The 22101-nt window shown below is 37.0% G+C and overlaps 1 long non-coding RNA gene across 1 annotated transcript; it reads right to left on the minus strand.

The window, feature by feature from the left end:
• Window positions 1–184: 184 nt before the first annotated feature.
• LOC122358383 lies at window positions 185–6926 on the minus strand. Its single transcript, XR_006252598.1, has 2 exons — window positions 6795–6926; window positions 185–1579 (listed from the first exon to the last, which is right to left on the minus strand). It is a non-coding gene; the product is annotated as an uncharacterized LOC122358383 (long non-coding RNA).
• Between the last annotated feature and the right edge of the window lie 15175 nt (window positions 6927–22101).

Genomic DNA, 22101 nt, shown 5'->3' on the forward strand with positions numbered 1-22101 from the left:
ACGTTTTTGGTGCTTTTGTATTATATTGTATACGGCTGACAGTAGAAATCAGTGTCAGACATATCTTTGGTTGTTGCAGAGTAAATTCAGGGATAATACATAATATATATTTATCATTTTAAATTATTGATCCGTTATATGCTTTGTAGGTTAATTTGTAAAATAAGGACATCCTGATGCCTGCTTGAAAAAATAAGCTTTGCTTGGAAAATTTTAATTCAGTAATAAATGCCATAGAAGAAATTACTGCTTAAATGTTTAAATGTCAAAATCAATTCCGGGCATGGTAATTTATTTTTCATACATCTTTCTGGCTGATATCCCAGTCAAAACGAAACGTGACATTTTACTTGAAATTGTCCGAACATGCTTCTGCTTATGTATCATATCTTTTGCTAGTAAGCCGTACAAACACCTGTGATGAATACAAAGGAAGCATAAAATCCCCCCCAAAAAAATCACAGGACACTTGTTTGGGGAAATGACAAGACAAAAGAAGCAGTATGTGTGTAGAATGGCTCACTGATATCCACAGGAAATGTCTTGCGCTGTGCTGCAGAGACAGAAAGAGAGTTCAGCAAACAGCAAGGAATGTCGGACTTGTCACCATTACAGTCTGTGTTTTGCAGTGAAGGAAAACAAAACCTCTCTTTCTTTCTTTCTTTTTTTAAATAAACAGTTTAAGGTGATTTGATGCATGATATTTTGCCTGCCAAAACAAACATTTATTTCTGCAGTACTGCTGTGAAAAAGAAATTCTTGTAAATATGACATCCACAGAATCATAAATGTTTTCGTGACATGTCACAACTCTTTATACTCTATATATACTCCATTGACAACTTGTACATTTGTATTAATAATTGGCTGAAGGGAAAAAAAAAGTACAGTATATGTGGCAGTCCATAAACTGTATATAAGAGTAAAAATAAAATCTAGTATACTGATTTAAACTAAATTTAGATTCTGGAGCTAAAATGAAGTGCTGAAATTTTTCGAATCTTAGCTTCCCAGAAATAGTTTATAGTATCAGCGTTTGCCATTTTTACCATATTTGAGGGAGCTCATGTGATATTATTATGCAGCCGTACAGTCTCTTTTGTATATTGAAGGGGGTAAAAGTCTCAGGTTTGAAATAGGAGGTATACGTCATGCCAACTATAGTACTCTCCCAAGCTACGTACTTCCAGAAGTACTTGGAGAAAAAAAAGAAACTGGGTAGTGAGAACAGCTAGGGTTTCAGTGAAATAAGCCTCCTCCAGGCAGGGGCTCATTCTCCACTGTAATCCTTGAATAGATCTTCCAAATGACAAAGGCCTGATGTCATGCTCTCCTTCTGTGTGTGTCAAGCTGGCAGACATACCCTCGATTCACAGCACGATCTGTCCGCAAGTCCAAAAACACTGAAGAGTGAGGACATCCATGTCCACAAAGAGACGACTTAATCACGAGAAGAGCTCTGTATGAATAACAGATGTACAGAACCACAAAGCAGGAGCAGAAGAAGAGCCCTTCATTCAGATGCACGACGGAGATGATAACATGAGTTATTAAGAGGGAGATTATGAGATTTGACATCCTGTGAAATGGAGATTTATAGGATTTAAACAAGACATGTCAAAGATTTTTACAGAATATATATATATATATATATATATATATATATATATATATATATATATATATATATATATATAATAATTTTTTTTCTTTTCTTAAATGAAATTGATTCATTAATTTTAAAAAATCCACTATATAACAGTCTGCTAGGTCCTTGAGCACTATAATTGTTGTGTATGATATTCTTTTAAACAATCAACAGACAGAAATTGCTTTTAAATGTCACAAATAATCTTGTACATCAACAAAAACTTCAACGAAATTTTTTTTGTCAACTTACATTAAATTGACATAATATAAAGTATATTATTATTTAATAGTAAATGTGCACAATTAAACTTTTATGCTTCTAAATGATTTGTTTTATTTTAAATAATTATTGTGAAATATTTATATATTCTTGTTTTTCATTTAACTTGTACATTTAACTTGTAGAAATGTACATTTTTATAATAATAGTTTTATGTGTGTGTGGGTATCAGACTTGTGATTTAAAGTTTTATTTCAGCTACTTTGGCTTCTCGCAGAACATTTAGTGAAACATCACTGATGCAGATGTCCCGTATAAAGTACAGTCAAAGCAGGTTGATTTGGTCCAATCACTACCCATCGTCCAAAGCTGACCCTTCCTCGCCCTCTAATAATTGGACAGCAAACCTCTATGACATCACAGAGGGAAGTTGTGCACACGGCTGCTGTCAAGTGTGATGTCAGAGGCTGATGGGGGAAATTAGGGATGTCTGTTAGAATAGACGGGGCATCGGAGGGCATGGGAAAGTGTGGCGGGGTCACTGGACACGTGTGCCGAACCCAAAGAATAGTCAATCAACCGGCGGCCCTTTAAGAGGTGTCCTGATCCTGTCCAGAAGGACCAAACTGCGACTAACTTGAGAACAGCCTGCTTTCTAAAACTAAAAAAAATGCAGATCAGGCTTTTTTCCCTTAAACTCCATTTTGTTTTATTGCTAATAAAGTGTGTCGCATTTTATCTATAATTAAGACACATCAGCTGTAATGTTACACGTCGCATCACATGAGTATTTCTCCAATCCAAACTATTCACATTAATCTAAAAACACAATTTCCAGTAGCGTTTTGTAAAGAAGTTGCTCACAGGTGGTTGGGCTGAAGTAAACGCTGAACGTTCAATAATGATGACATATGCTCGTTTTGGACCGTTTTGGCACCAAAGGAACAGAAGGGATGAGGCCGTTTTAAAAGCAAGGTTGCTTTGCTTGACTTCCCCTCCTGGAGCGATCTCCCCCTCACAGGACTGCTATTTTATTAACAATTCATATGGAAATGAGGGGCAAGGAAGGACCAGATTCTCACATAAACTTGATGTGGCCATGAATGTGTCTCTGTGTTTGCCATGACCCTGCTGTGGCATAAGACACTGCCTGCTAGGGCCTGAGGGGCAGACACAAAGAAAGAAATGAAAAGCAAGCACATTCCTGCACGGCACACAAAGGCAGCAGGAGAAAAGGGAGAGAGAGAGGGAGAAAAGACAGAATGAACCCCATCTCTCTCCGTCTCGCATTTTTTTTCGCAGTGTGATACCAGCATTTTGTCCAAGTCACCCTGCATTCGGGTCATTCGTCCTTAAACTCTCTCTACACTCTTTTATTCTCATCTAGAATCGATAATCATATTTTAGGATTCAGATGTCTACATTGAAAATCTGATATTTAAACAATGTTAAATTAAAAAAAAAACTATATATATATATTTTTTCTTTAAATCTTTGAATATATTTACTATTTTAAGAAATAAATTAAATAAGCTAATAATAATAATAATTAGAATAAAATAAACCATGTGAAACAGTCTAAATAATACATTTGGTTAGCACTAATGTAAATTAAATGTTTTTTGTCTTGCTTTAGGTACTTTTTGCTCAGATTGCTATTCTGATATAAATTTTAAAATGATCTGTAATGAAACATTTCATTTAACTGTTTTAAATAAAAAGTAATACAGAGTAGAAAATGTTTTGGACACAGTGTGATCAAAATAACCAAATCAAATACTTCATATAGAACTATAGCAAATATGTTTAAATAGGTTAAAAATGTGTTGTTGTTTTTTTGCTTTATTACAGAATATTGTATATTTGTGTGTCTACATTTGATATACATTTGATATATTTTGCATTTGTTTTACATTTTACACAAAAATGCATAGTTACAAAAATGCATAGTATAATATATATATATATATATATATATATATATATATATATATATATATATATATATATATATATATATATATATATGAAATATAAAATTGTGTACATATAAAAAAACATTGCATACCTATTTTTCACACTATAAAAACTAAAACGTTGTTAATCTGTGCATCTTCTATTCCACAAAGCTGAATAAGATAAAATAATATAAAAAGTATGTGAAGTCTAAAATGTGCATCCATACCTGTCATGTTTATGTGTATTGAAATATACGATATTTTTCATCTTTGCAAAATTTGAACCCACACACACACACACACACCCACTTGCACGTATAGTAACCGTCACACTGACACTTCTGCGGTTGTTTCTTTACCATCTGTACAGTGAAGTGTGCTTCCGTCTTTGAATGCTGGGATTGATGCTAAAGCTCCGTTAACCTGTTTAAAAAGCAATTAAGTGTGTGTGTGTGTGTGTGTGTGTGTTTGTGTTTGCTCAGGGTGCTTGTTGCAGCTCTGTCATTCATGAGTCGGACTCCTGCCTTTGGGGGGTGCAGGGGCGGTGGTGACCGCCGTCATCTTTTGTGTATTGAATCGTTTATGTCACACTTCACAACAAGCTGCATCTTGTCATGTAAATAGAGGGTATTTAACAGTTCTCAGGCAATTAAACAGATAATGGTGTTTTGTTAGCTTGTGTAATGCAGAGGGGATCTTTTGTGTTGTGTATATTGAGGGGGAGCCGTCGGAGTTCTTGTTTGTTTTAAGAGCGACAGGGTAATTGAGGTACAGAAATGAACGTACCGCTTTTAGTTTGATAACTTCTAGAAAAATCGACACGTGGAAGTGGGGAAAAAAGGCACATTAATGCGAAATGGACAGAGCGATTGAGACTGAGGCTTACGAAGACGAAAAAAGCAGTGGGTTTATTGGCAGATAGACAAGGTTAGCGTTTGTTAGCGGTGACCAGAACGCGAATGGGCTGGAGACGGTGTCGTGTGGGTCGGGTCAAGCTTTCTGCCTAATCTACTGATGCGACTATAAATAATGCATAGAGTGAGCTCAACAGAAAATCACAGCTGGTCTTGGCTTCATTGTCTATTGTGAGTCACACGTTCGAGCGAGCCAAAAGAACATATTGAACGGCAGTCTCTAAGTCAAAACACTAAAATGTACATCACAAACGACACTTTCGGACACGGCCGTTTAACGCATAGCGCAAGTGATGAAACTGCATTGTGGTGAAAGTCATTGGCACTGGGTCGAGTTGACTGTTGTTTTCTGTTCGTTGATGCTCTCTTTAAATGAATATTATTTAGCAGTTGTCTTTCTTTATTTGATATTCGATTGTGAATCGCTGTTTTAGACTTTTTTAAAAATGATTTTGAAACAGGCACAGTATCTCTTTCTCTCTCCGTTTATATTTTTTTTTTACAGAATACAGAATTAATGTCGTTTTCTGATAGCTTTCTTAACGAGTCTAGAAATTTACACCGTAAAAACTAGCAGCACGATTTGTCTTTATGACACCATTTTGTTCTGTGGTTGAACTTTGCATTGAAGTTGTATAAATTCGATGGCAATGATTGAGTGAAAATCGTATATTCCAAAGCTCCGTAATTAAAACAATTGCTTTGCCTTACGAGCAGCTGCAAAGACTGGAAATAATTTTCCAATTACTTTTTAATGTTTGTTCATTTAAGGCCTATATTTTTGTGACAATAGGCAATAAATGGAATCAGACCGTGGGCAATTTCCAGACTTAACTCAGACCTTGAGCTTCCATTTTCTGTGACCTCACCACCAGCTACTGACATGGCGCGTGTGGTACACTGCGTGGGGCTCCGTCCAATCAAATTTCTCAAAAAAAAAAAAAAAAAAAAAAAAGTCCCCTCTTCAGCACCCTTAAACACCCAGTTTGGTGCATTCTCAGTGTTTCACCGAAAGTTAATTGAGCAGACAAAGAACAAATGTTCACTGTGGCTTATAAGATACTAAATTATTGCTTTTTATTAAACTGCACTGACCATAAATTGTACAAATTACATTGTAATTTATGTAAAAAAAAAGAAAAGAAAAGGAGTACTACAATCCTTGCTTTCGTTAATCTTTTAAATAACATTTTAAAATATTATGCCTTAGAACACATTTTAGTATACATATTTTTTCCCATCCTGCATTTGAAAAAACAATTTAAGGTTGCTATTTAAAATTATTATTATTCTTTTTATAATAATATTCCTTTTAAATAATAGATAATAATGAGCACTTACAACTGATTATAGCCAGTTATATTTCAGTTAAGAAATGTTTTAATATTACTGTGTAATAATATTGTATATTATTTCAAATAATATTATACCATAAAAATAAATAATTGTCTTTCAGTTTTAACGTCTGGCATATTCTTTTTCTTCGAATATGTAATTGTAATTACATTTGTGCCGTCGTATATATTTGGTGTGCTATTTAGTATGCTTTAATATCTTTTATGATATTATCTTGATGCGATAATATATCATACTTCTAAGTATAGCGACAATTCTATGCATAAATAATTTCAATGCCATTTAAATAATGAGATTTAGCATCACTAAAATTATTTTTGATGTGTTTTATTTTTTGTCAGAACAGAAGCAGCCTAAAATCCTAATAAAACAATGCATTGAAGAATACATTGTATCCATTAGTATTTAAGAAGTCTAATGCTAATTCAGTGATGTTTGACAAAATTCAGCACTAAAAACATTTAATCATAATATGTACACAGTGAAAGCCCAATAATCCCAAAATAATTGCATACCCATGTGCCGAGAGGCACAGATAAGTTTAAAGACTCACAGCTAAATGTTTCAGGTAGATATATTAAACAACAGAAAAAAATGTCAGGGTTTTTATTTCCATTTAATCTTTTACATCAGCTTATTTAAAAATTCAGTTCAGTTCATACTAAATATAATATATGAGAACAGAATTATACTCACCTTACGAGACATCTGTATCTCACATTTAATATTCGTTTTTTCTCTTTTTTTAAAAAAGAAACTCCATGCATGTTTTAAGATGGAATGGAAACAAAAGCAGTGCATTTGCCAATTTTTTGTTTAAAGAGTCTAAAAAGTCCCTCTGCGGTTGGTGGTCATCCCGGGTTGAAATTGAAAAAGCAAACAGTTGTACAGCAGCATGCAAAATCCACGAGTAATACAAAGCTGAAATCACTTCAGGATCAATAACACATAAAAAAAAAAAAATACACTGATAAGGAGTATTATCCGAATGTCCCAGAAAATCAAAAGAGAAGCGCAGAAGAGGAAGAGAAAGCAGAAAGCGTAGAAAAAGGAAAAGAGAAAGAGAGAGAGAAATGGAGAAAGAGGAAAAGAGAGAGAGAGAGGGAGGGTTCGAGAGAGAAAAACGAGAGAGTTGGCCCACGACGCGAGCTTGATTAGAAAAAATGCTTACTAAGCTATCCGTTTCACACATGCACAGACAGAGGGTTCGATATTCAGCCGATCGATGAGGGAAAAGGCACAAAGGCAAAATCGGACGGAGCTCCTTTTCAAATTCACATCTCCGATGTCCCCCCCCTGCAGTCTGTGCCGGTGCGACGCACGGGGAGCAAGGGTTACCTCAAGGCTGATCCGCGGACCACGCAAACAAGTCTAGACCGGTGACCTGCTCAATCGCTCCCTTTGAGGGCCAGGCAAGTTCGGTCAGGAAGAAGAAAGCGAGGCGTGCCCTCTTTTCATTGAGGGAGCAAGGAGGTAAGGAGGGCAAAGAGAGTAGGCATCTGCTTCCATGGTTACTAGCCAAGTATGAGGATCCTGCTATTCAAAAGGCTCCGTTCTCATGCTCTCGGCCAGCCAATGTCACACGTTCTGAGGGAAGGCAGCACAGGAGGAGACCCGCGGCTTCTTTTAACGCTCTAATGATACGTGCACGGGCTGCTCACCAGAGAAAGGAGAAATGATGGAGGATAGAAGGGCGACTCTATGTCACATGACTGCGTAACATAGCTGTGTTATTATTTATTAATTTTTTTTTTTTTAAAGCAAGGTGTTATTTAGGCTATTGCTTTGAAGGGTCTCATTTCATTCCAAAAAGAACCAAACTTATATCTTTAAGACGAAGGTCAAACGCTGTTGGATACGTTGCAGATGCTGTTGTTATTGTGTCCCGTCGGATATTTCGGATATTGGCTCTTTTCTCTCGTTGGATGTATTAATGCTATTTAATTCATTTCGAAAAATAATATTAGAAGAGCTTGAAAGAAACTGTAAAAAAAAACATGTTTACCTCTTTCCTTGGTCTTGTCTGTACGCCACGGGTTTCTGTCTAATGAGAGAGATGGAGAAAAAAAAGAGAGAAAGGTCGTTAGGTATTCCAACGGTTTAGGAAAGCATTTTATATTTTTTTGGGGGATCCAAATATTTGTATTTCTGGCGATATGGCGAAATCTGTTTTGGAATGCTGGACTTGTCCCAGCAGCTGACACTTGCTCCACCAGACGCAATCGAAAAAATAGACAGATGGCTGGGACAGAGGAAAGGGGCAGAGCAAAGGGAGATTTACTGAGGGATCGTGGGAAAGTCTTGAGCTCAGTTCACCTGCTTAGAGGGAGGCAAGAGCGAGAATATATTTTCTAACCAGTGACCCATGATTAAAGGGAAGGCTGAAACTATCCTATAATTCCAAGCGAGCATTTTAAATCTGTGATTTTTATGATAAACATTTTTTTATGATACAAGACTGTTATTTAATGACAGACTATTTCTAATTGCATAAACAGATGCAAAATTATGAAGGAAAAATTTCATTTAATGCTACCAGAATAAAATGCATTTAGATTTTTTATTTTGGATTTGGTTATGAGGTTGCATTGATGCCGTTCGTTCATTTGTGGCTTAAATATGATGAATGTAACCTAGACAGGCGGCTTTTATGAATTTTTTCCTGTCTGTTTTTCTGTAATAAATCATTAGACTAAAACACAAGCTGCAGCCATGTTTAAAAGACACTGTTTTCATTTGTATGAAAAATTCCAGGCTATTTAATGTAATTTCAGTGCACTTGGCATCAAAGAAATGAGTTCCTTAACGTTAAACAGGAAAAGGGGGGATCAGTCGCTTCAGGCACTTGCCCTGCCAGCGTAGAGAAAGTGAGAAGACTTTGGGGAAAGTTAGGAAGTGCTACTGGTGTCTTATCCTCTTTACGTCTATTGTTCTTAACAAAGGCCCGTCACAATAACCCCTGGGGTGGATGGCACTCCACTGAATAGCCACTTTGGTGGGATTTAATGGGTTAACCCTACACAAAAGGGGTTGAGGCCATGTAACACAGCAGGGGTAGAACGTCGGAAACACCAGGAATCTACATGCTCCACTTCCCTAACAGTTGGCCTTAATTTAACTCTGCCTTTTGCATATTTTCCATACATTCTGAGTTTTTTTTCCCCTCCGCATTAAATGCAAGTTTGCTTCTGTGAGCGATGCAGAAATACCCCCGATTTGTTTAGTTGTACAAAAAAACCTCTCGATGCTGAGCATTTGCTGCCCTCGTGTAGTGTACTTGACCTGGAAAATGATTTAGACAAGGTTTGCTTTTTTGCTGCACTCTGATTAGGTTTTGGCAAATATTTATTATTGTAGTCTTGCTCTTTGTTCCACTGGCTCTGGTTTTGATTGCGAGTTTCTTTGGTTTGCTTTCCATAAAACTGGATCATAACCATTTATTCCCTGTTTCCCTGGAGTGATTTCAGTTTTTGGAGTCTGCTCCGAGGGGAATGAAGCTTAAGCCTGACCTGAGATTGATTTCATTTCTGAGCGTTTGTTGCTATAGAAATTAGTTTGTTAAAGACTCATTTAATCACACTTCTAGGCACCATTAAAACTTGATGAAAATCATGAACCATACATATGAAACTATGTGCATTGAGTTACTAATCAGCATCATTTTTACAAAAGCAAATGCAATTTCATCTTACGTATCAAAATTCAAGCAGAAGATAAATATTTAGATCCACGTTTCCCATATAATTCATGATCTCAGTGCACTGTAATTTCAGAATCTTGTTTGTTTGTAACAAGCATTGATCACATTATATCATATGTAGAAAATGTACTCCCTTCTCAACGTGTTACCGTAATTATGAATATTATAGTAGCACTGAGTGGTATCACACAATCGAATTGTGCAGCAGTGAAATCTGAGTCTCAGTTTCATGCGGCTCCTTGTTTTGATTTCGCCCCTGAGGAATCGTTCCCCTCGTTTGACCCCAGCTTTCATTATGATGCATTTCTACTCCGTTTCCATTAGCCGTAGTGTTCAGGGATCCCACTTTGCACTGTCTTTGCCTGCCACATTGTAGGCATTGTAGCGTGCACAGATTCTTACATGCTAAGCAATGCATCTGTGATTTTTAACAAAAAGTCATGAAAGATCCAGTTTGCTCATAAATAGAAACTACGAAAATATTATGTATCATGCGATTTACAATATAATGAAACGCTGAAAAAAAAAAATAAATTCACAAAGCACACAATATAATTTGCATTCATTTTTTTATTTCTACATTTGTAAGACAAAATATTAAAAAAATTACATTTCACACACACACATATACATATATATATATATATATATATATATATATATATATATATATATATATATATATATATATATATATATATATTATATATTATTATAATTTATGTTATAATTTTCAATTTAGCACACTTTATCTTTAAATCTTGAAATGCCAAAAATATTTGCAGTGCATAATGCAAAATGTATACTAGAGTAGAAGTTAATGTAAAAATAGAGAAAGAGAGACTTTTTTGAAAGAGTTTTTTTTTTTTTTTTGTAAAACCCCAAAACATAATTTATGATTATGTTTTAGTTAATAATAGGTTTGTCTTTGCAACCTGAAGTGCAATCTGAAGCATCCTATATTATAATTAACAATTTAGCAGAAAAATAGCAATAGAATAGATCAACAAATCATTTTAAACAAAGAATTTAAGAAATGTATAGTTATTTAAAATTGAGTGAAAAGCGTTAGATTGGTCACATTTTTTTTTCCCTGAAGTGTATTACACTTCATTTGATTTCCCAAACATCGTCATAAAAGCAGCTGATATCGATCTAGTCAATGCATGGCTGCTCAGATCCTACTTTTCATTTATTTTTAAAACCCATTCTCATGACCTTCTGAATGGCATTTAAGTTCTACGCTTTACTAATGCCACAACACATTTTAGTCTCATGGAGCTGTGGTAAATGCTTTCAGAGATCTGAGAATTAAGGTGCATGCTCCAGTATATAGTGTCTGTGTTTGTGGTCCAGGCAGAGTTCAAATATGAGCCTGAGTTTCCTGAATGCATTTACAGTTTCCATTGATGTCCTGAACTCAATGAGTTTTCTGCAGATTTGAAAATGGGGTTCACCATGTTATTTCTGTCCTCATTTTAGCTTGCCAGTGCTGTTACGATGGTGCCACCAGCACATTTGGTAATGTGGTCATTATTCTTTATTGCAGCCTCGCACTAAGGTGCTCTTTAGTGAGAGCAGCTCATGCAATAACAGCAGTGCTGTTCAGAATCTGAATGAATGGATATTTTCATCTGCTGTGATCTTGAATGGATCTAGAGGCCAAGGGATAATGGTGTTCATGAGTCATTCGACTTTTTAGAAACTTACTAAGCATGCTGGTTCTTAAGTGGTTCTGCAGGACCTTAGGATCAGAAAGCTCATCATTTTTTTTTTTTTTTCTCCAAATCTTTACTTGGTAATATGGTTCTCGGAGTTGTTTCATGTAACTCACAGTTCTGCTATTTTCAAATCTGCCGTTTTGACTGAATTTCCAAAATTGTTAATCATGTTAATCATTCTCTCTGGCCTATGTGGTTTAGTCTAATAATAATAATAATAATAATACTACATATTACATGTTTTGTTGCTTCAGTGAAACTCGTAAAAGCTACCAGTTTTAGTGTTGCCGTAAAATAAGATTCTAAATCAATTCATGTTTGTGAATGGAAGAGCATCAATTTGAACCTTTTTTGAGCTTTTAATTTTGGATTACAAATATTCTTGTTTGATCAGCTTTGGTTTGGTTTGTTTTGGCCGTTCTGTTTGATATCGTTTGATACCGAGTCATCGGTCATGTGACATTCTCCAGCTCCCGGAACAAGGATTGCATATAGTATTTGTATGAAATGGAGGGAATTTTTATTTTTACATGCCAGCTGTTGAAACGGAATTGTGAGCATTAGTCTGGCTCAATCTTATGAAATTTCCAGACTTTTGCAACTTGAAATATTTAGAAACAAAGAGTCAGTTTTCTATATTAAGTTTAGATCATTTCGAGATGAAGACCAGAACTGCTCACTTAGTGATGAACCGAAAGACCTCAAGAGAAAGAGAAAAAGAGAGAGAGAGAGGACCAAAATTTCAGTGCAGATTGCAGTTGGAATCGTTTTAGTTCATTTGCATTTCACCATCCTCATTGTACTGCGGTTCTGCGTCTAATGGATAACATACTGTACACAAGCCTATGGTAAGCAATTAACGCTAAGCATAGTTGATCCACAGACAAGGAAAGTAATTAACAAAGTAATTAAACTGAAATGGCATTTGATTTTTTTTTTTTTGAAGGAAATTCTAATGAATGCTTTCATAAGCTTTTTGCTTGCATTGATCCTGAAATAATGCTTTATTTAGCCATATTGATGCTTATGGTTATTTGATCATTTGAAATTCATAAAGTATTGATGTTTTTCATAATCATCTAATGTTGTGCTTGGCAGTAGTCTTTTATATGGTGAGAAATTATCAATATCTACTTCCATCACATCGGCCTCAGAAAGCTTGCCAGATCAGGTCTGAAAACTTGATTTCTTCATCATTTGTCTAGTATATTGATAGATAGATGGAAATAATTAACACTGAACTCTTCAAACATAAATTATACTATACATACGGAAATCTCTTTGTGATGACGAACTTGTAGCCCAAGTGTAACTTTGGCAGACGTTCTACTATTTTGCAGTCGTGTATCTGCAGACAGTGGGGGTGAGCGTGTGTTTACCGCTGCTTCACGCATCTCTCCCCGAATAGGACCCCAGTTTTCCCCCTCAATCATGCGGCAACTGCCGCCAACAAGTCCCGCTAAAATACTGACTGTGTTTAGTCTGGCACTGTGTGAGGAGATTGATTGGCAGCTGGGTCAAACAAAGTCATTTTCTTGGCGCCTCTCCCAGCAAATCTCTACTTGATTCAAACTAGTGCTATCAGGTCCCTTTCCACGGGGGCTGACAAAAGACCTTTCCCTGCATGCCTCAGGCTCGTAGCCTCAGCTCGTCCAATCGTCTATCAAAGCAATAATTGCTTAAAATTGACACAAACGGATGGGTGAGTAAAGGCTAGTGAGAAAAGAAACGCAGGTGTTGCTCTGAATTTTGAAGCATTTGAAAAAATTTTCAGTGTGTGTGAAACAATTTTACTTAGAAACTGCAATTACATTTTCAAAATACAAAGAAACAGCAAGTACCACATTGAATTTACAGTGAAATTGAATTAGAAAGACTGAAAAAGTCTTTTAAAATGTACTCCAATACTTGTCTTTTTTTACAACTCAACAATCAGTGTTGGGAAGGTTCCCAAAAATAAAACTTTTGTTATTAATCACTTACCTCAATGTTTTTCATTGGAGCCCAATTTAAGATACTTTGAATAAAAGTTTTTTTTTACAGACACCGTCTCTGCATTTAATCTCGTCATTATAAATCACTATCCCTCCATTTTCCTATTTGATACTGTTCAGTGCTTTGACAATCTGTATTGTTAAAATCACTAAAAAGTTTAAATGTCTGTATGTGTTCCTGAAAATGAACTGGTTCATTAGAGTCATTTGTTCAGGAGTCAAACCACATGCAGGTTTTGATTCCCTGCAAAGAAGCAGGCTGAGTTTGGTTCCAGTATTTTTAGGTTTCCAACCTCTATAAGCATGTCATGGATATCTACCTCCTGTTGCTGTACTTTGAGTCTAGGAAAAAGATTTGACTATTTATCAAGAAAGAGAGGGATTTGCTCTTTGACATCACTACATCTGGAAAAGTGCACAGTTTGTCAGTGGTCTTTGCATGCCATGGGCCACTACTTCCTTCTGGACAACCACACACAGGTGCAGGATGCTGTTAAAATTGCCTGTGAATTATTGCAGAGAAGGACTTCCCGTAACATATCTCCAATTTGTCTCAACGTACTGGCTCAATGCGGATGGCTAAACTTTAAACCGGTACAGGACATGACTTTTTGGCCTAATGTATTTTATTTAGTTGATCTTGACTTTTTTGATGAATTATTTACAAGCTGGCAAAAAGGAATATTCAGTAGAACAAGTTTGATGAGACAGGTGAAGGCCAAATGCACATTGCTGGTGAAATACTAACTAGATATTGACCACTATGGATTATAAGTAACCTCCATTAATGCAAAGCAGCTTTAATTAAATAATTGAAAGAACAGGCTTTTTCCTGCTTTCAGTGAAAATATTTTCTCCAAACAGCTGGAGAATTAAATCACTTTATGGCAAGGCTTCTTCTTTGTAAACCTTTTTAGGTCAGGTTTGGAGAGCTGCAGTGAGAAGTGTGGTGGATCTGTCAGAGTTTTCTCCGTGACTTTAATAAGATTCAGACCAGTCTTGTTTTCACTCAGCAAAATGCGGTGCAGTGTGTGAGTCATGAGTCCTGTCATATGTTTGAGTAATTGCTATGAACCGAATGACTCTTCGACGCATGTAACACTGCCTTGTAGCCAAATGGCACGTGAGGGCCCCACTCAGCTGCTGCTCGCATTTGCTTGTTTAAGACTAATGGTACCATTGAGTTCACTTCACGTGTGCACGAACAGTTAGTCTGTAGCCAAAAATATCTCCCTTTTTCAGATGAACTGCCACAGCAATCCCTATCTGTCCTTGCTTTCATTAATTTTGTTAATGCTTGGGATAAAACTAATCGATCAGTCTAGGTTTCCATTCTCACATGTCAGACAGTACAAATCCGCTAAGGGATGGAATTTATGATACATGGAAATATTCTTCATAAATGAACTAGGATTTGTCACATTCTAGGCTAATCTTTATGTTTACAAGGAATGGAACTGGCGAGGTGAAATTAAACTTCATGCAAGTACATTTAGAAAGCAATAACTATGAAATTCTGCCATCGTTCCATGTCACTCCAAGTAATTATGTGTGACACATAAAAAGTTGTTTAGCAGAATGTCCATGTTGTTCATTTCGGAGTAATAAAAGTAAATGGTAACCAGGGGCTTTCCAGCTCTAAAAATGACCAAAAAGACCACTTTAGGCAATTTTATGGTGCTTTTAGCCGTTTTTTGAGTTTGACAAGTCTTCTAAAGCCATAAGCCAGCTTTGAATGAGAAAAAGGCCACAAATTATTCATTCATTTATAATAACTTAAAGTGCCCCTATTATGGGTTATGAAAGGTTCATATTTTGGTTTTGGGAGTCCCAAGCAACAGGTTGACATGAACATAAAGCGGCTTGGAACTCATTTTAAAAAGACTTCAACGATACAGAGTCGACATTTTCTTATGAAACTTTGCAGGATGTCTTCTTTCACTTAGAGCTATGTTACTCACTGCATGAGAGGTAATTAAAAAAAAAAATCCATCATTCAAAGGGATAGTTCACCCAAAAATGAAAATCCTGTCATTGATTACTCACCCATATGTTGTTCCAAACCTATAAGACCTTTGTTCATCTTCAGAACACACATTAAGAAGTTTTTAATGATTTTTGTCTGATGTCACTAGGACACTAGGATTTTAACAACGACCTTACTATTATTGCTATCTATGCAGGTTCAAAAGCGTTAGGATTTCATCAAAAATATCCTAATTTAGTAAACAAACATCTTTGAAACGACACAAGAGTGAGGGTGATAATGACACAATTTAAATTTTTGGGGCGAACTATCCCTATAAATTGCCATCTAATTAAATTATTAGCAATTTCTTTGTAATGATTTGTAAAATTTACTAGCAATTTCAGAGTGAAAAATTGTTTAGTGTAGTTACCTTTTTTCGCATTTGGCTTTTATTCAAGACAACTTGCGCTGCTTTCATGATATATGTTTTATCATGATTCCCCTGCTCTAACGTTTGACAGAACACTTTCACACAAAACTAAAATGAATGCTATTTCTAAAGAACATATTATTCTTTGACTATCCATATGGTGTGGAATGGCATCCACATATTAAATGATGAAAGACTTTATGTGTTTGAGTGAACTGTCCTTTTAGCTGTCAAAAATATATGAAATTATACTCTCGTCGATGAATTATCAAAACATAATCTCTTTTAAAATGCAAACTTTAAAAGTCCTGTCTTTAAAAGTTCAGATCTTTTTGTGTTGTGTTATACTAGATATATACATGTTGGCTATTAATAATACCTGAGTTTTTCTTTGGCGTGGGAAGCATGAAATGTTATTTTATGGGCAGTATATTCTGACATGTCCACATTCTTTATTTGCAAAGCCTCATAGCTTGGTTCCTATTCACCATGCTCCATTTAAATTTACTGGTAATGTGAACCAGCTTATGAGTAAGGTTAAACTTGGAAGCTGACCACAAAATCAAAGAGCCACGTTTGACCTTACATGGCCGTTTCAGTGGAAGATGTTTTCGGTTCATCGTGTTTTGTTATGGAAAACAGTAAAGAGCTCAGATGGTGGTTGTAAATTTCTCATTCCAAGCCCATACAATGTTGGCTCTACAAAAGCTGTCAGTCAAGCGAGAGGTCAAGAGGTAATGAAATTGATACTGTACTTAGTGAGTCTTTAGACTGTCATTACAATGCTGTTTGATGTTTAGGATTAGTAGCTAACTGTGGTTTAGTTAGGGTTGCTAAGAGTAATGCTAAGATGCAGCTTTGCTTTCAGCTTAGCAAGAGAGATCAACTCTTTTCCTCGCAGAACTCAATTTGACAGCGCAGGGCGTGCCGGTATTTGAATTTCTGGCATCATTTTTAAAAGAGCGAGATTACCTCAGTGACTCATGAGTGGGAAAGGCTGTTGAGGTTTTGGACTAGGCAAGAGTTCTGTGTTATCAATCACTGAACTTGTCAAAGATTTTAGTGGGGAACATGATCTGTTGAGCTACCTACTTTTTTTTTTTGAGTGAAGCCATTTCTATGAACAAAGTTGAGCTCATCAAAAACAAACTCCCCAACCCCAACATTCATAACTGCTTTACATTTATAGGGATGTAGGTTAATTTGTTTTCATCAGTTTGTACAATTAAGGAATACATGACATGTGTAATATGCTGATGTTGGAGTTAATTTTAATTACAAAAAAAAAAAAAACATTGTTAAAACTAATCTTTAAAATATTTTAAATCTCTTTCTTTTATAATGTTGTGGTGCTTAGCATTTAATACTATTGTAATAAAAAAAATGTATTTAGTAATTTGATGCAAAATAGTACAAAATATCAGTTTATTTAGATATTGTTAGCCAAAACAACAAAATAATTTTGTATTGAATCTTGTATCAGGTATAGCAAATTTACTTCCTGTAAAATACTGAAAGATCTTTTCTCGCAGTGCCTCATACCTTTACCTAAAAACAAAAAATGTATATGTCTCTGCATTACATTGCATGTTTGCAGGCCATAAAAGAAAAATTTGTTTGCAATGCAGATCGTTTTGGAGGTCATACATTGATGTGCCAGATATTAACATAAATCTTTATGTCTCTAAATAGTGTAGGACAATCACTGCAGTGTTTTTCCAAGACCATGATCAAATGAGCAGCCACTTGTCATTAACCCGTAGATCCGATCTTGTGATATGTTTGATGGCACAAGCTCGTTTCTATGGGTCTCTGTCTCTGTGGTAGAAAGTCGTCCACCATGTAAAGCCAGCCTGCTTTTGCTTTTTCTGTACATATTGCACTCTTTTCCTTGTTTGCTAGACATCAAAGTTACTCAGACTTGCCTATTGTAATTTACTATCGATTGAAGCTTATGTAAACCTTTTCTAAACAGATGACATCAACCGAGACTGTGTGCATCCAGGTTGAGGTAGTAGGTTGTATGGTTTAGAATTTTGCCCTGGGAGTTAACTGTACAACCTTCTAGCTTTCCTTGGAGCTCACAAGCCACCGATCAGCATAAACTAAACTAAAAGAAAACTTTGCCTACTTTTATAAATATCCTAAGGCAAATGAAGTAATGTGATGTAATGCATTTTTATTTGGATTGAGCTTCTGAATCAACTGAGCGCGTGTCTGAGAGAAAGACTTCTATATGTCCTTTCGCTGGTATTGAATGAAATTAAAGATTCATGCATAACCTTGCCAGTCATCGAGGATTATGTCTGTCAGAACAAAGCTGAAGCCAATCACTTCAATCGCAGCAGAAATCGATAAAATATTCTGAAATGGAATGTTTTATCTCTTACAAATGCTTTAAAAACCAAGGCCTATTGTTAGCTTCCTTGATGTCTCTGTTTTTACAGTTCATTTCATGCATCTATCTTTGCACTAGAATGAGACTCATATTTCGACTACAGGGTGAATAGAATTGATTCTGTATTTGTCTACATCTCAGTCCATTCGTCTTGTAAAACCGCAAGAATGCAGTTGACCTTCACTCATAATTTCAATGGCAACCCAACAAGATTCCATGAGGAATTGTTCTCTCATCTGTTCACCCTTTAGCCGTTTCATGAGCCCAACGGATTTTTCTCCGGAGTTCTAATATGAATTTTGCTTAGCTCTGCCGTACCTGACAGACAAGTGATAAAGCTTGCTTTTGCTTCATGTCCAGTAAATAACCATAATGTATACGTGGTGCACTGAAGTGTCATCGATTTGTCTGGAGCTGGTCCTTTCGGTGCTGTCAGAGAGTCTCATGGATCAATGCAGGCTCGCCCTTTGACCCTAAAGAGAAATCAATAGCATTGAGCGCAAGGGGCATGGGCAGCGTCGATAGAGTAGGCTGTCATTTGGTGTGACAAGACATGATAGTTATTAATGTTTGCACACTCTACACTGTTGGTCATTACAGTCAATCTAAACTGAAATTTTACTAGACAGGTTTTGTGGCCTTGAGGATATTTTTAGTAGCACAGAGAAATGTCAGAAAAGTCCAGGACTGTGCACTATTTTTATTAGAATTGAGAATGAACAACAAAAGCAAATTTATCCAGACAAGCAATGAATATTAGGTTGTTTGAAAATTCTGAAAAAAGAAAAAGTTTAAAAAGCTTAGATTTATATATAGATGCATGTATGTTGCTCAATTCTGATATAGTGTTTAAATTCATTTAATGGTTTTATATTCCCCTATAATGAAGGTCCACTGCAGAACCATAACACTCAACTCCACAAGGACTAACAAGCTGGAAATGTATTCGCTGCATCCTTAATGTCCAAAGGTGAAAGCGGGGGTCAGCAATGTCCAGACACTGTGGCAAAAGGCTGTAATAGAGTTGATTGATTACAGGCACTAGTTTAGGGCCTGCATTGATTTCATTTGGTTTAAAAGTCCCTTGGCCTCTACAGTCTCTAGCGTCTGCAGTCTGGAGTCCGAGCGGACTTGGACTTGAATTATGTGTTGCTGTAGAAATGGCTGTGTTCCTTGTGGTGCAGTGGAGATTATATACTGACATTCAGAGCGCTGCGCTCCTCTGAGGATGCCTGCATAGGGCAGGAGTGTTAATGAAACGGGAATGAACTGAACCACAGGATATGCTGTTCTGCAAGTCATTATATCGTTACGTGCACTCTCTCTGCCATTTCCAGTGTTTGCGCTATAATGTTAGACATACTTGATGACGAATTAGTCATTAGGCATAGACTTATTCATAACATGCTATCAGCAATGGTGTAAATGATTGCTTAATAGTCAATTTCGCAAAGAATATGTCAGCGATTGACCCACAGAATAGTTTGTGCGAAAGGTTTATTGCTATCCTCAGTCAATTAAGGTTAGCGTCCCCTGAGCTGGGACAGGGTTGATGGGTCAGCTCTCTGGGAAGATATCGACTTCGTGAGGTCTTTCTTTGGATCTTCAGCTCTACTTTTCTGCCACCGGCCATTTGCCTTGTGCCTGAAGAGAAGCGGTCGTCTCACTCATGCGCCGCAGCCTCCTGCCACTGCGGGACAGGGTGATGGATGTCTCCCATAAGCCAATGGCAGCGAACGCTGGGGCGGGAATAACCTGCGCCTTCCAGTCCGCCCCCCGCCCCCCTCCTAAGACCAGTCTGCGTCTGATTCAGCACCCGGCTCTTCTCTTCTTCACCTCCAAATCTGATTTTCTCTTCTTCAGAGATGGATGGTGGCAGCGATGGCGTCTCGTTTGTTCGGAAAGCCAGAGGTAAATTGTGAACGCAGATAATAATCTACTCGTTCCCAGGAGCATCACCTCGAGTCCGTTCCCTGGTCGTCCGCCTCGGGAGGACACAGGGCAGAGTGTGGGTGGGGGGGCGGGAGGAGATTGGGGAGGAGCTGGGAGAGGTGAGGGAATAACATCACTCATGTTTTGGCTGGGGTGAGCGACTGACTTGCCACCACAGATGGGGAGATTTCATTAAGCGTACTGAATAGTGGCGGCAGAGGTAAGAGAGGGGTGTGATTCGACGTTCGGATGTTTGCCACATCTGTATGTAGTTGCCAACCAGTCGCGTCTCCAAATAACCGACTGACATCTTTGTCTTCAGGGTTGTTGATAATGGCAATCGGGTTTGAGTGTCGGTGCAGCATATTTGAAAGAATCGCAGACTTTCACTGGGATTTTTCCTATGTCTAAAGCTATTGTCTGAATGCAAGGTCGCTTTGTCCTACCTGTGATGTGGACAAGGCACCTTGAGTCTCTGCTGGGTGTCTGCGGGACTGCAAGTCCGTCATGACTTAGAGAAGACAACAAAGAGGAAGGACTGACCGTCTGGCTCTGAGATGGAGGTGGGGAGGGGATGTGTTTCCTCTCCACACACAAAGACTGCAGAGCAGAGGGCATTTGTCTATCGAAAGTCCAATCCAAAAAGAGGAAACAAGTCTCACAAGTTGTCATTTAGCTCTTTGCCGTTCCATTCTTCTTTTCCGCCCCATCGTACTATTGTTATTTTGCCTTCCATCTCGTGCATATTCGTGCAAACGTCTTTATATTTTACTTGCGACATTTTCCGGTTTGAGCCTCCAAATGTCATTTCTCAGTGATGCTGTAGGACACAAAGCAGATGTGATGCAGCCAGACACAAACTTTTGGCAGTGTAGGAGCTGCTGACTTCAGCTCTAAGGAAAGAAAAGAGATAGCTGGTTATGGCTGCCCTCCTCTTGTTCCCTGAGACCCTAACTCGTGAGTTCTTCTTTCAAAATCACGGGTCAGGAGCTTTGGGAGACAGGTGGAGGGCTTTGCACCTCTCAAAAAAAAATATCTCTCATAAAGTCAAATAAGCTTGTGCAACAGTCTGTTTGTCTACTTAGCAAATACTAATCATGTTGTGTTATGTATATGGGCTTTTCACACTGCGCTTAATCCAAGGTTAATGTCATTTTTAACCACGGGGAAAGCGTTTCTCACATCCATTTTTGAAAAAGCGTTAGCATGGCTGTTAACCCCTGGGTTAGAGCAGGGTTAACCAGGATTTTGTGATACTAACCCTCAAATTTTTGTGCCAAAAATGTAAAACACTGCAGTGCTCATGTACTGAGATTTGTTTATCACCACATAACCAATCATCATTTTTTTTAACTGCTTACCTCATTAAATATTCATGAGCTTTAAACAGTCGCAGAAGTTTGAGTTTTAGCATCTGCACGGGAAAGACGTGTAGTATTGTACTGCAAATTATTGTATGTTCATGTATTTTCAAAATATTTTATAGCTGTTAATGTGATGAAACAGGTTCATATGCTGCGCTTTTCACAAATTATTGTCTTGATTTTGCAAACAAGAATCCTTAATGTTTAGTTTTCACAGGTCTTGTGTGAAATATGCTGTGTGAAACCAACCAAGAATAAACTAATGAAACAAATGAACCTGGGATTATATTAATCCAGGGTTGAGAATGACAAGTGTGAATAGCCCACAGGCTATTTCTGTATTATAAACTCAAAACTTGACATGACATAACTCGATGTAACATTTAACGCACTTTAATCACCTTGAGGCACAACCGGTTTGTAAATCAGGAAATACTACACATCTGCCAGCTATAGTTTCTGATTAGGTGGTTTTTCATCTAACAAGTTCTCAGA

Source organism: Puntigrus tetrazona, chromosome 15 (assembly GCF_018831695.1).
Source record: "Puntigrus tetrazona isolate hp1 chromosome 15, ASM1883169v1, whole genome shotgun sequence".
NCBI lineage: Eukaryota > Metazoa > Chordata > Actinopteri > Cypriniformes > Cyprinidae > Puntigrus > Puntigrus tetrazona.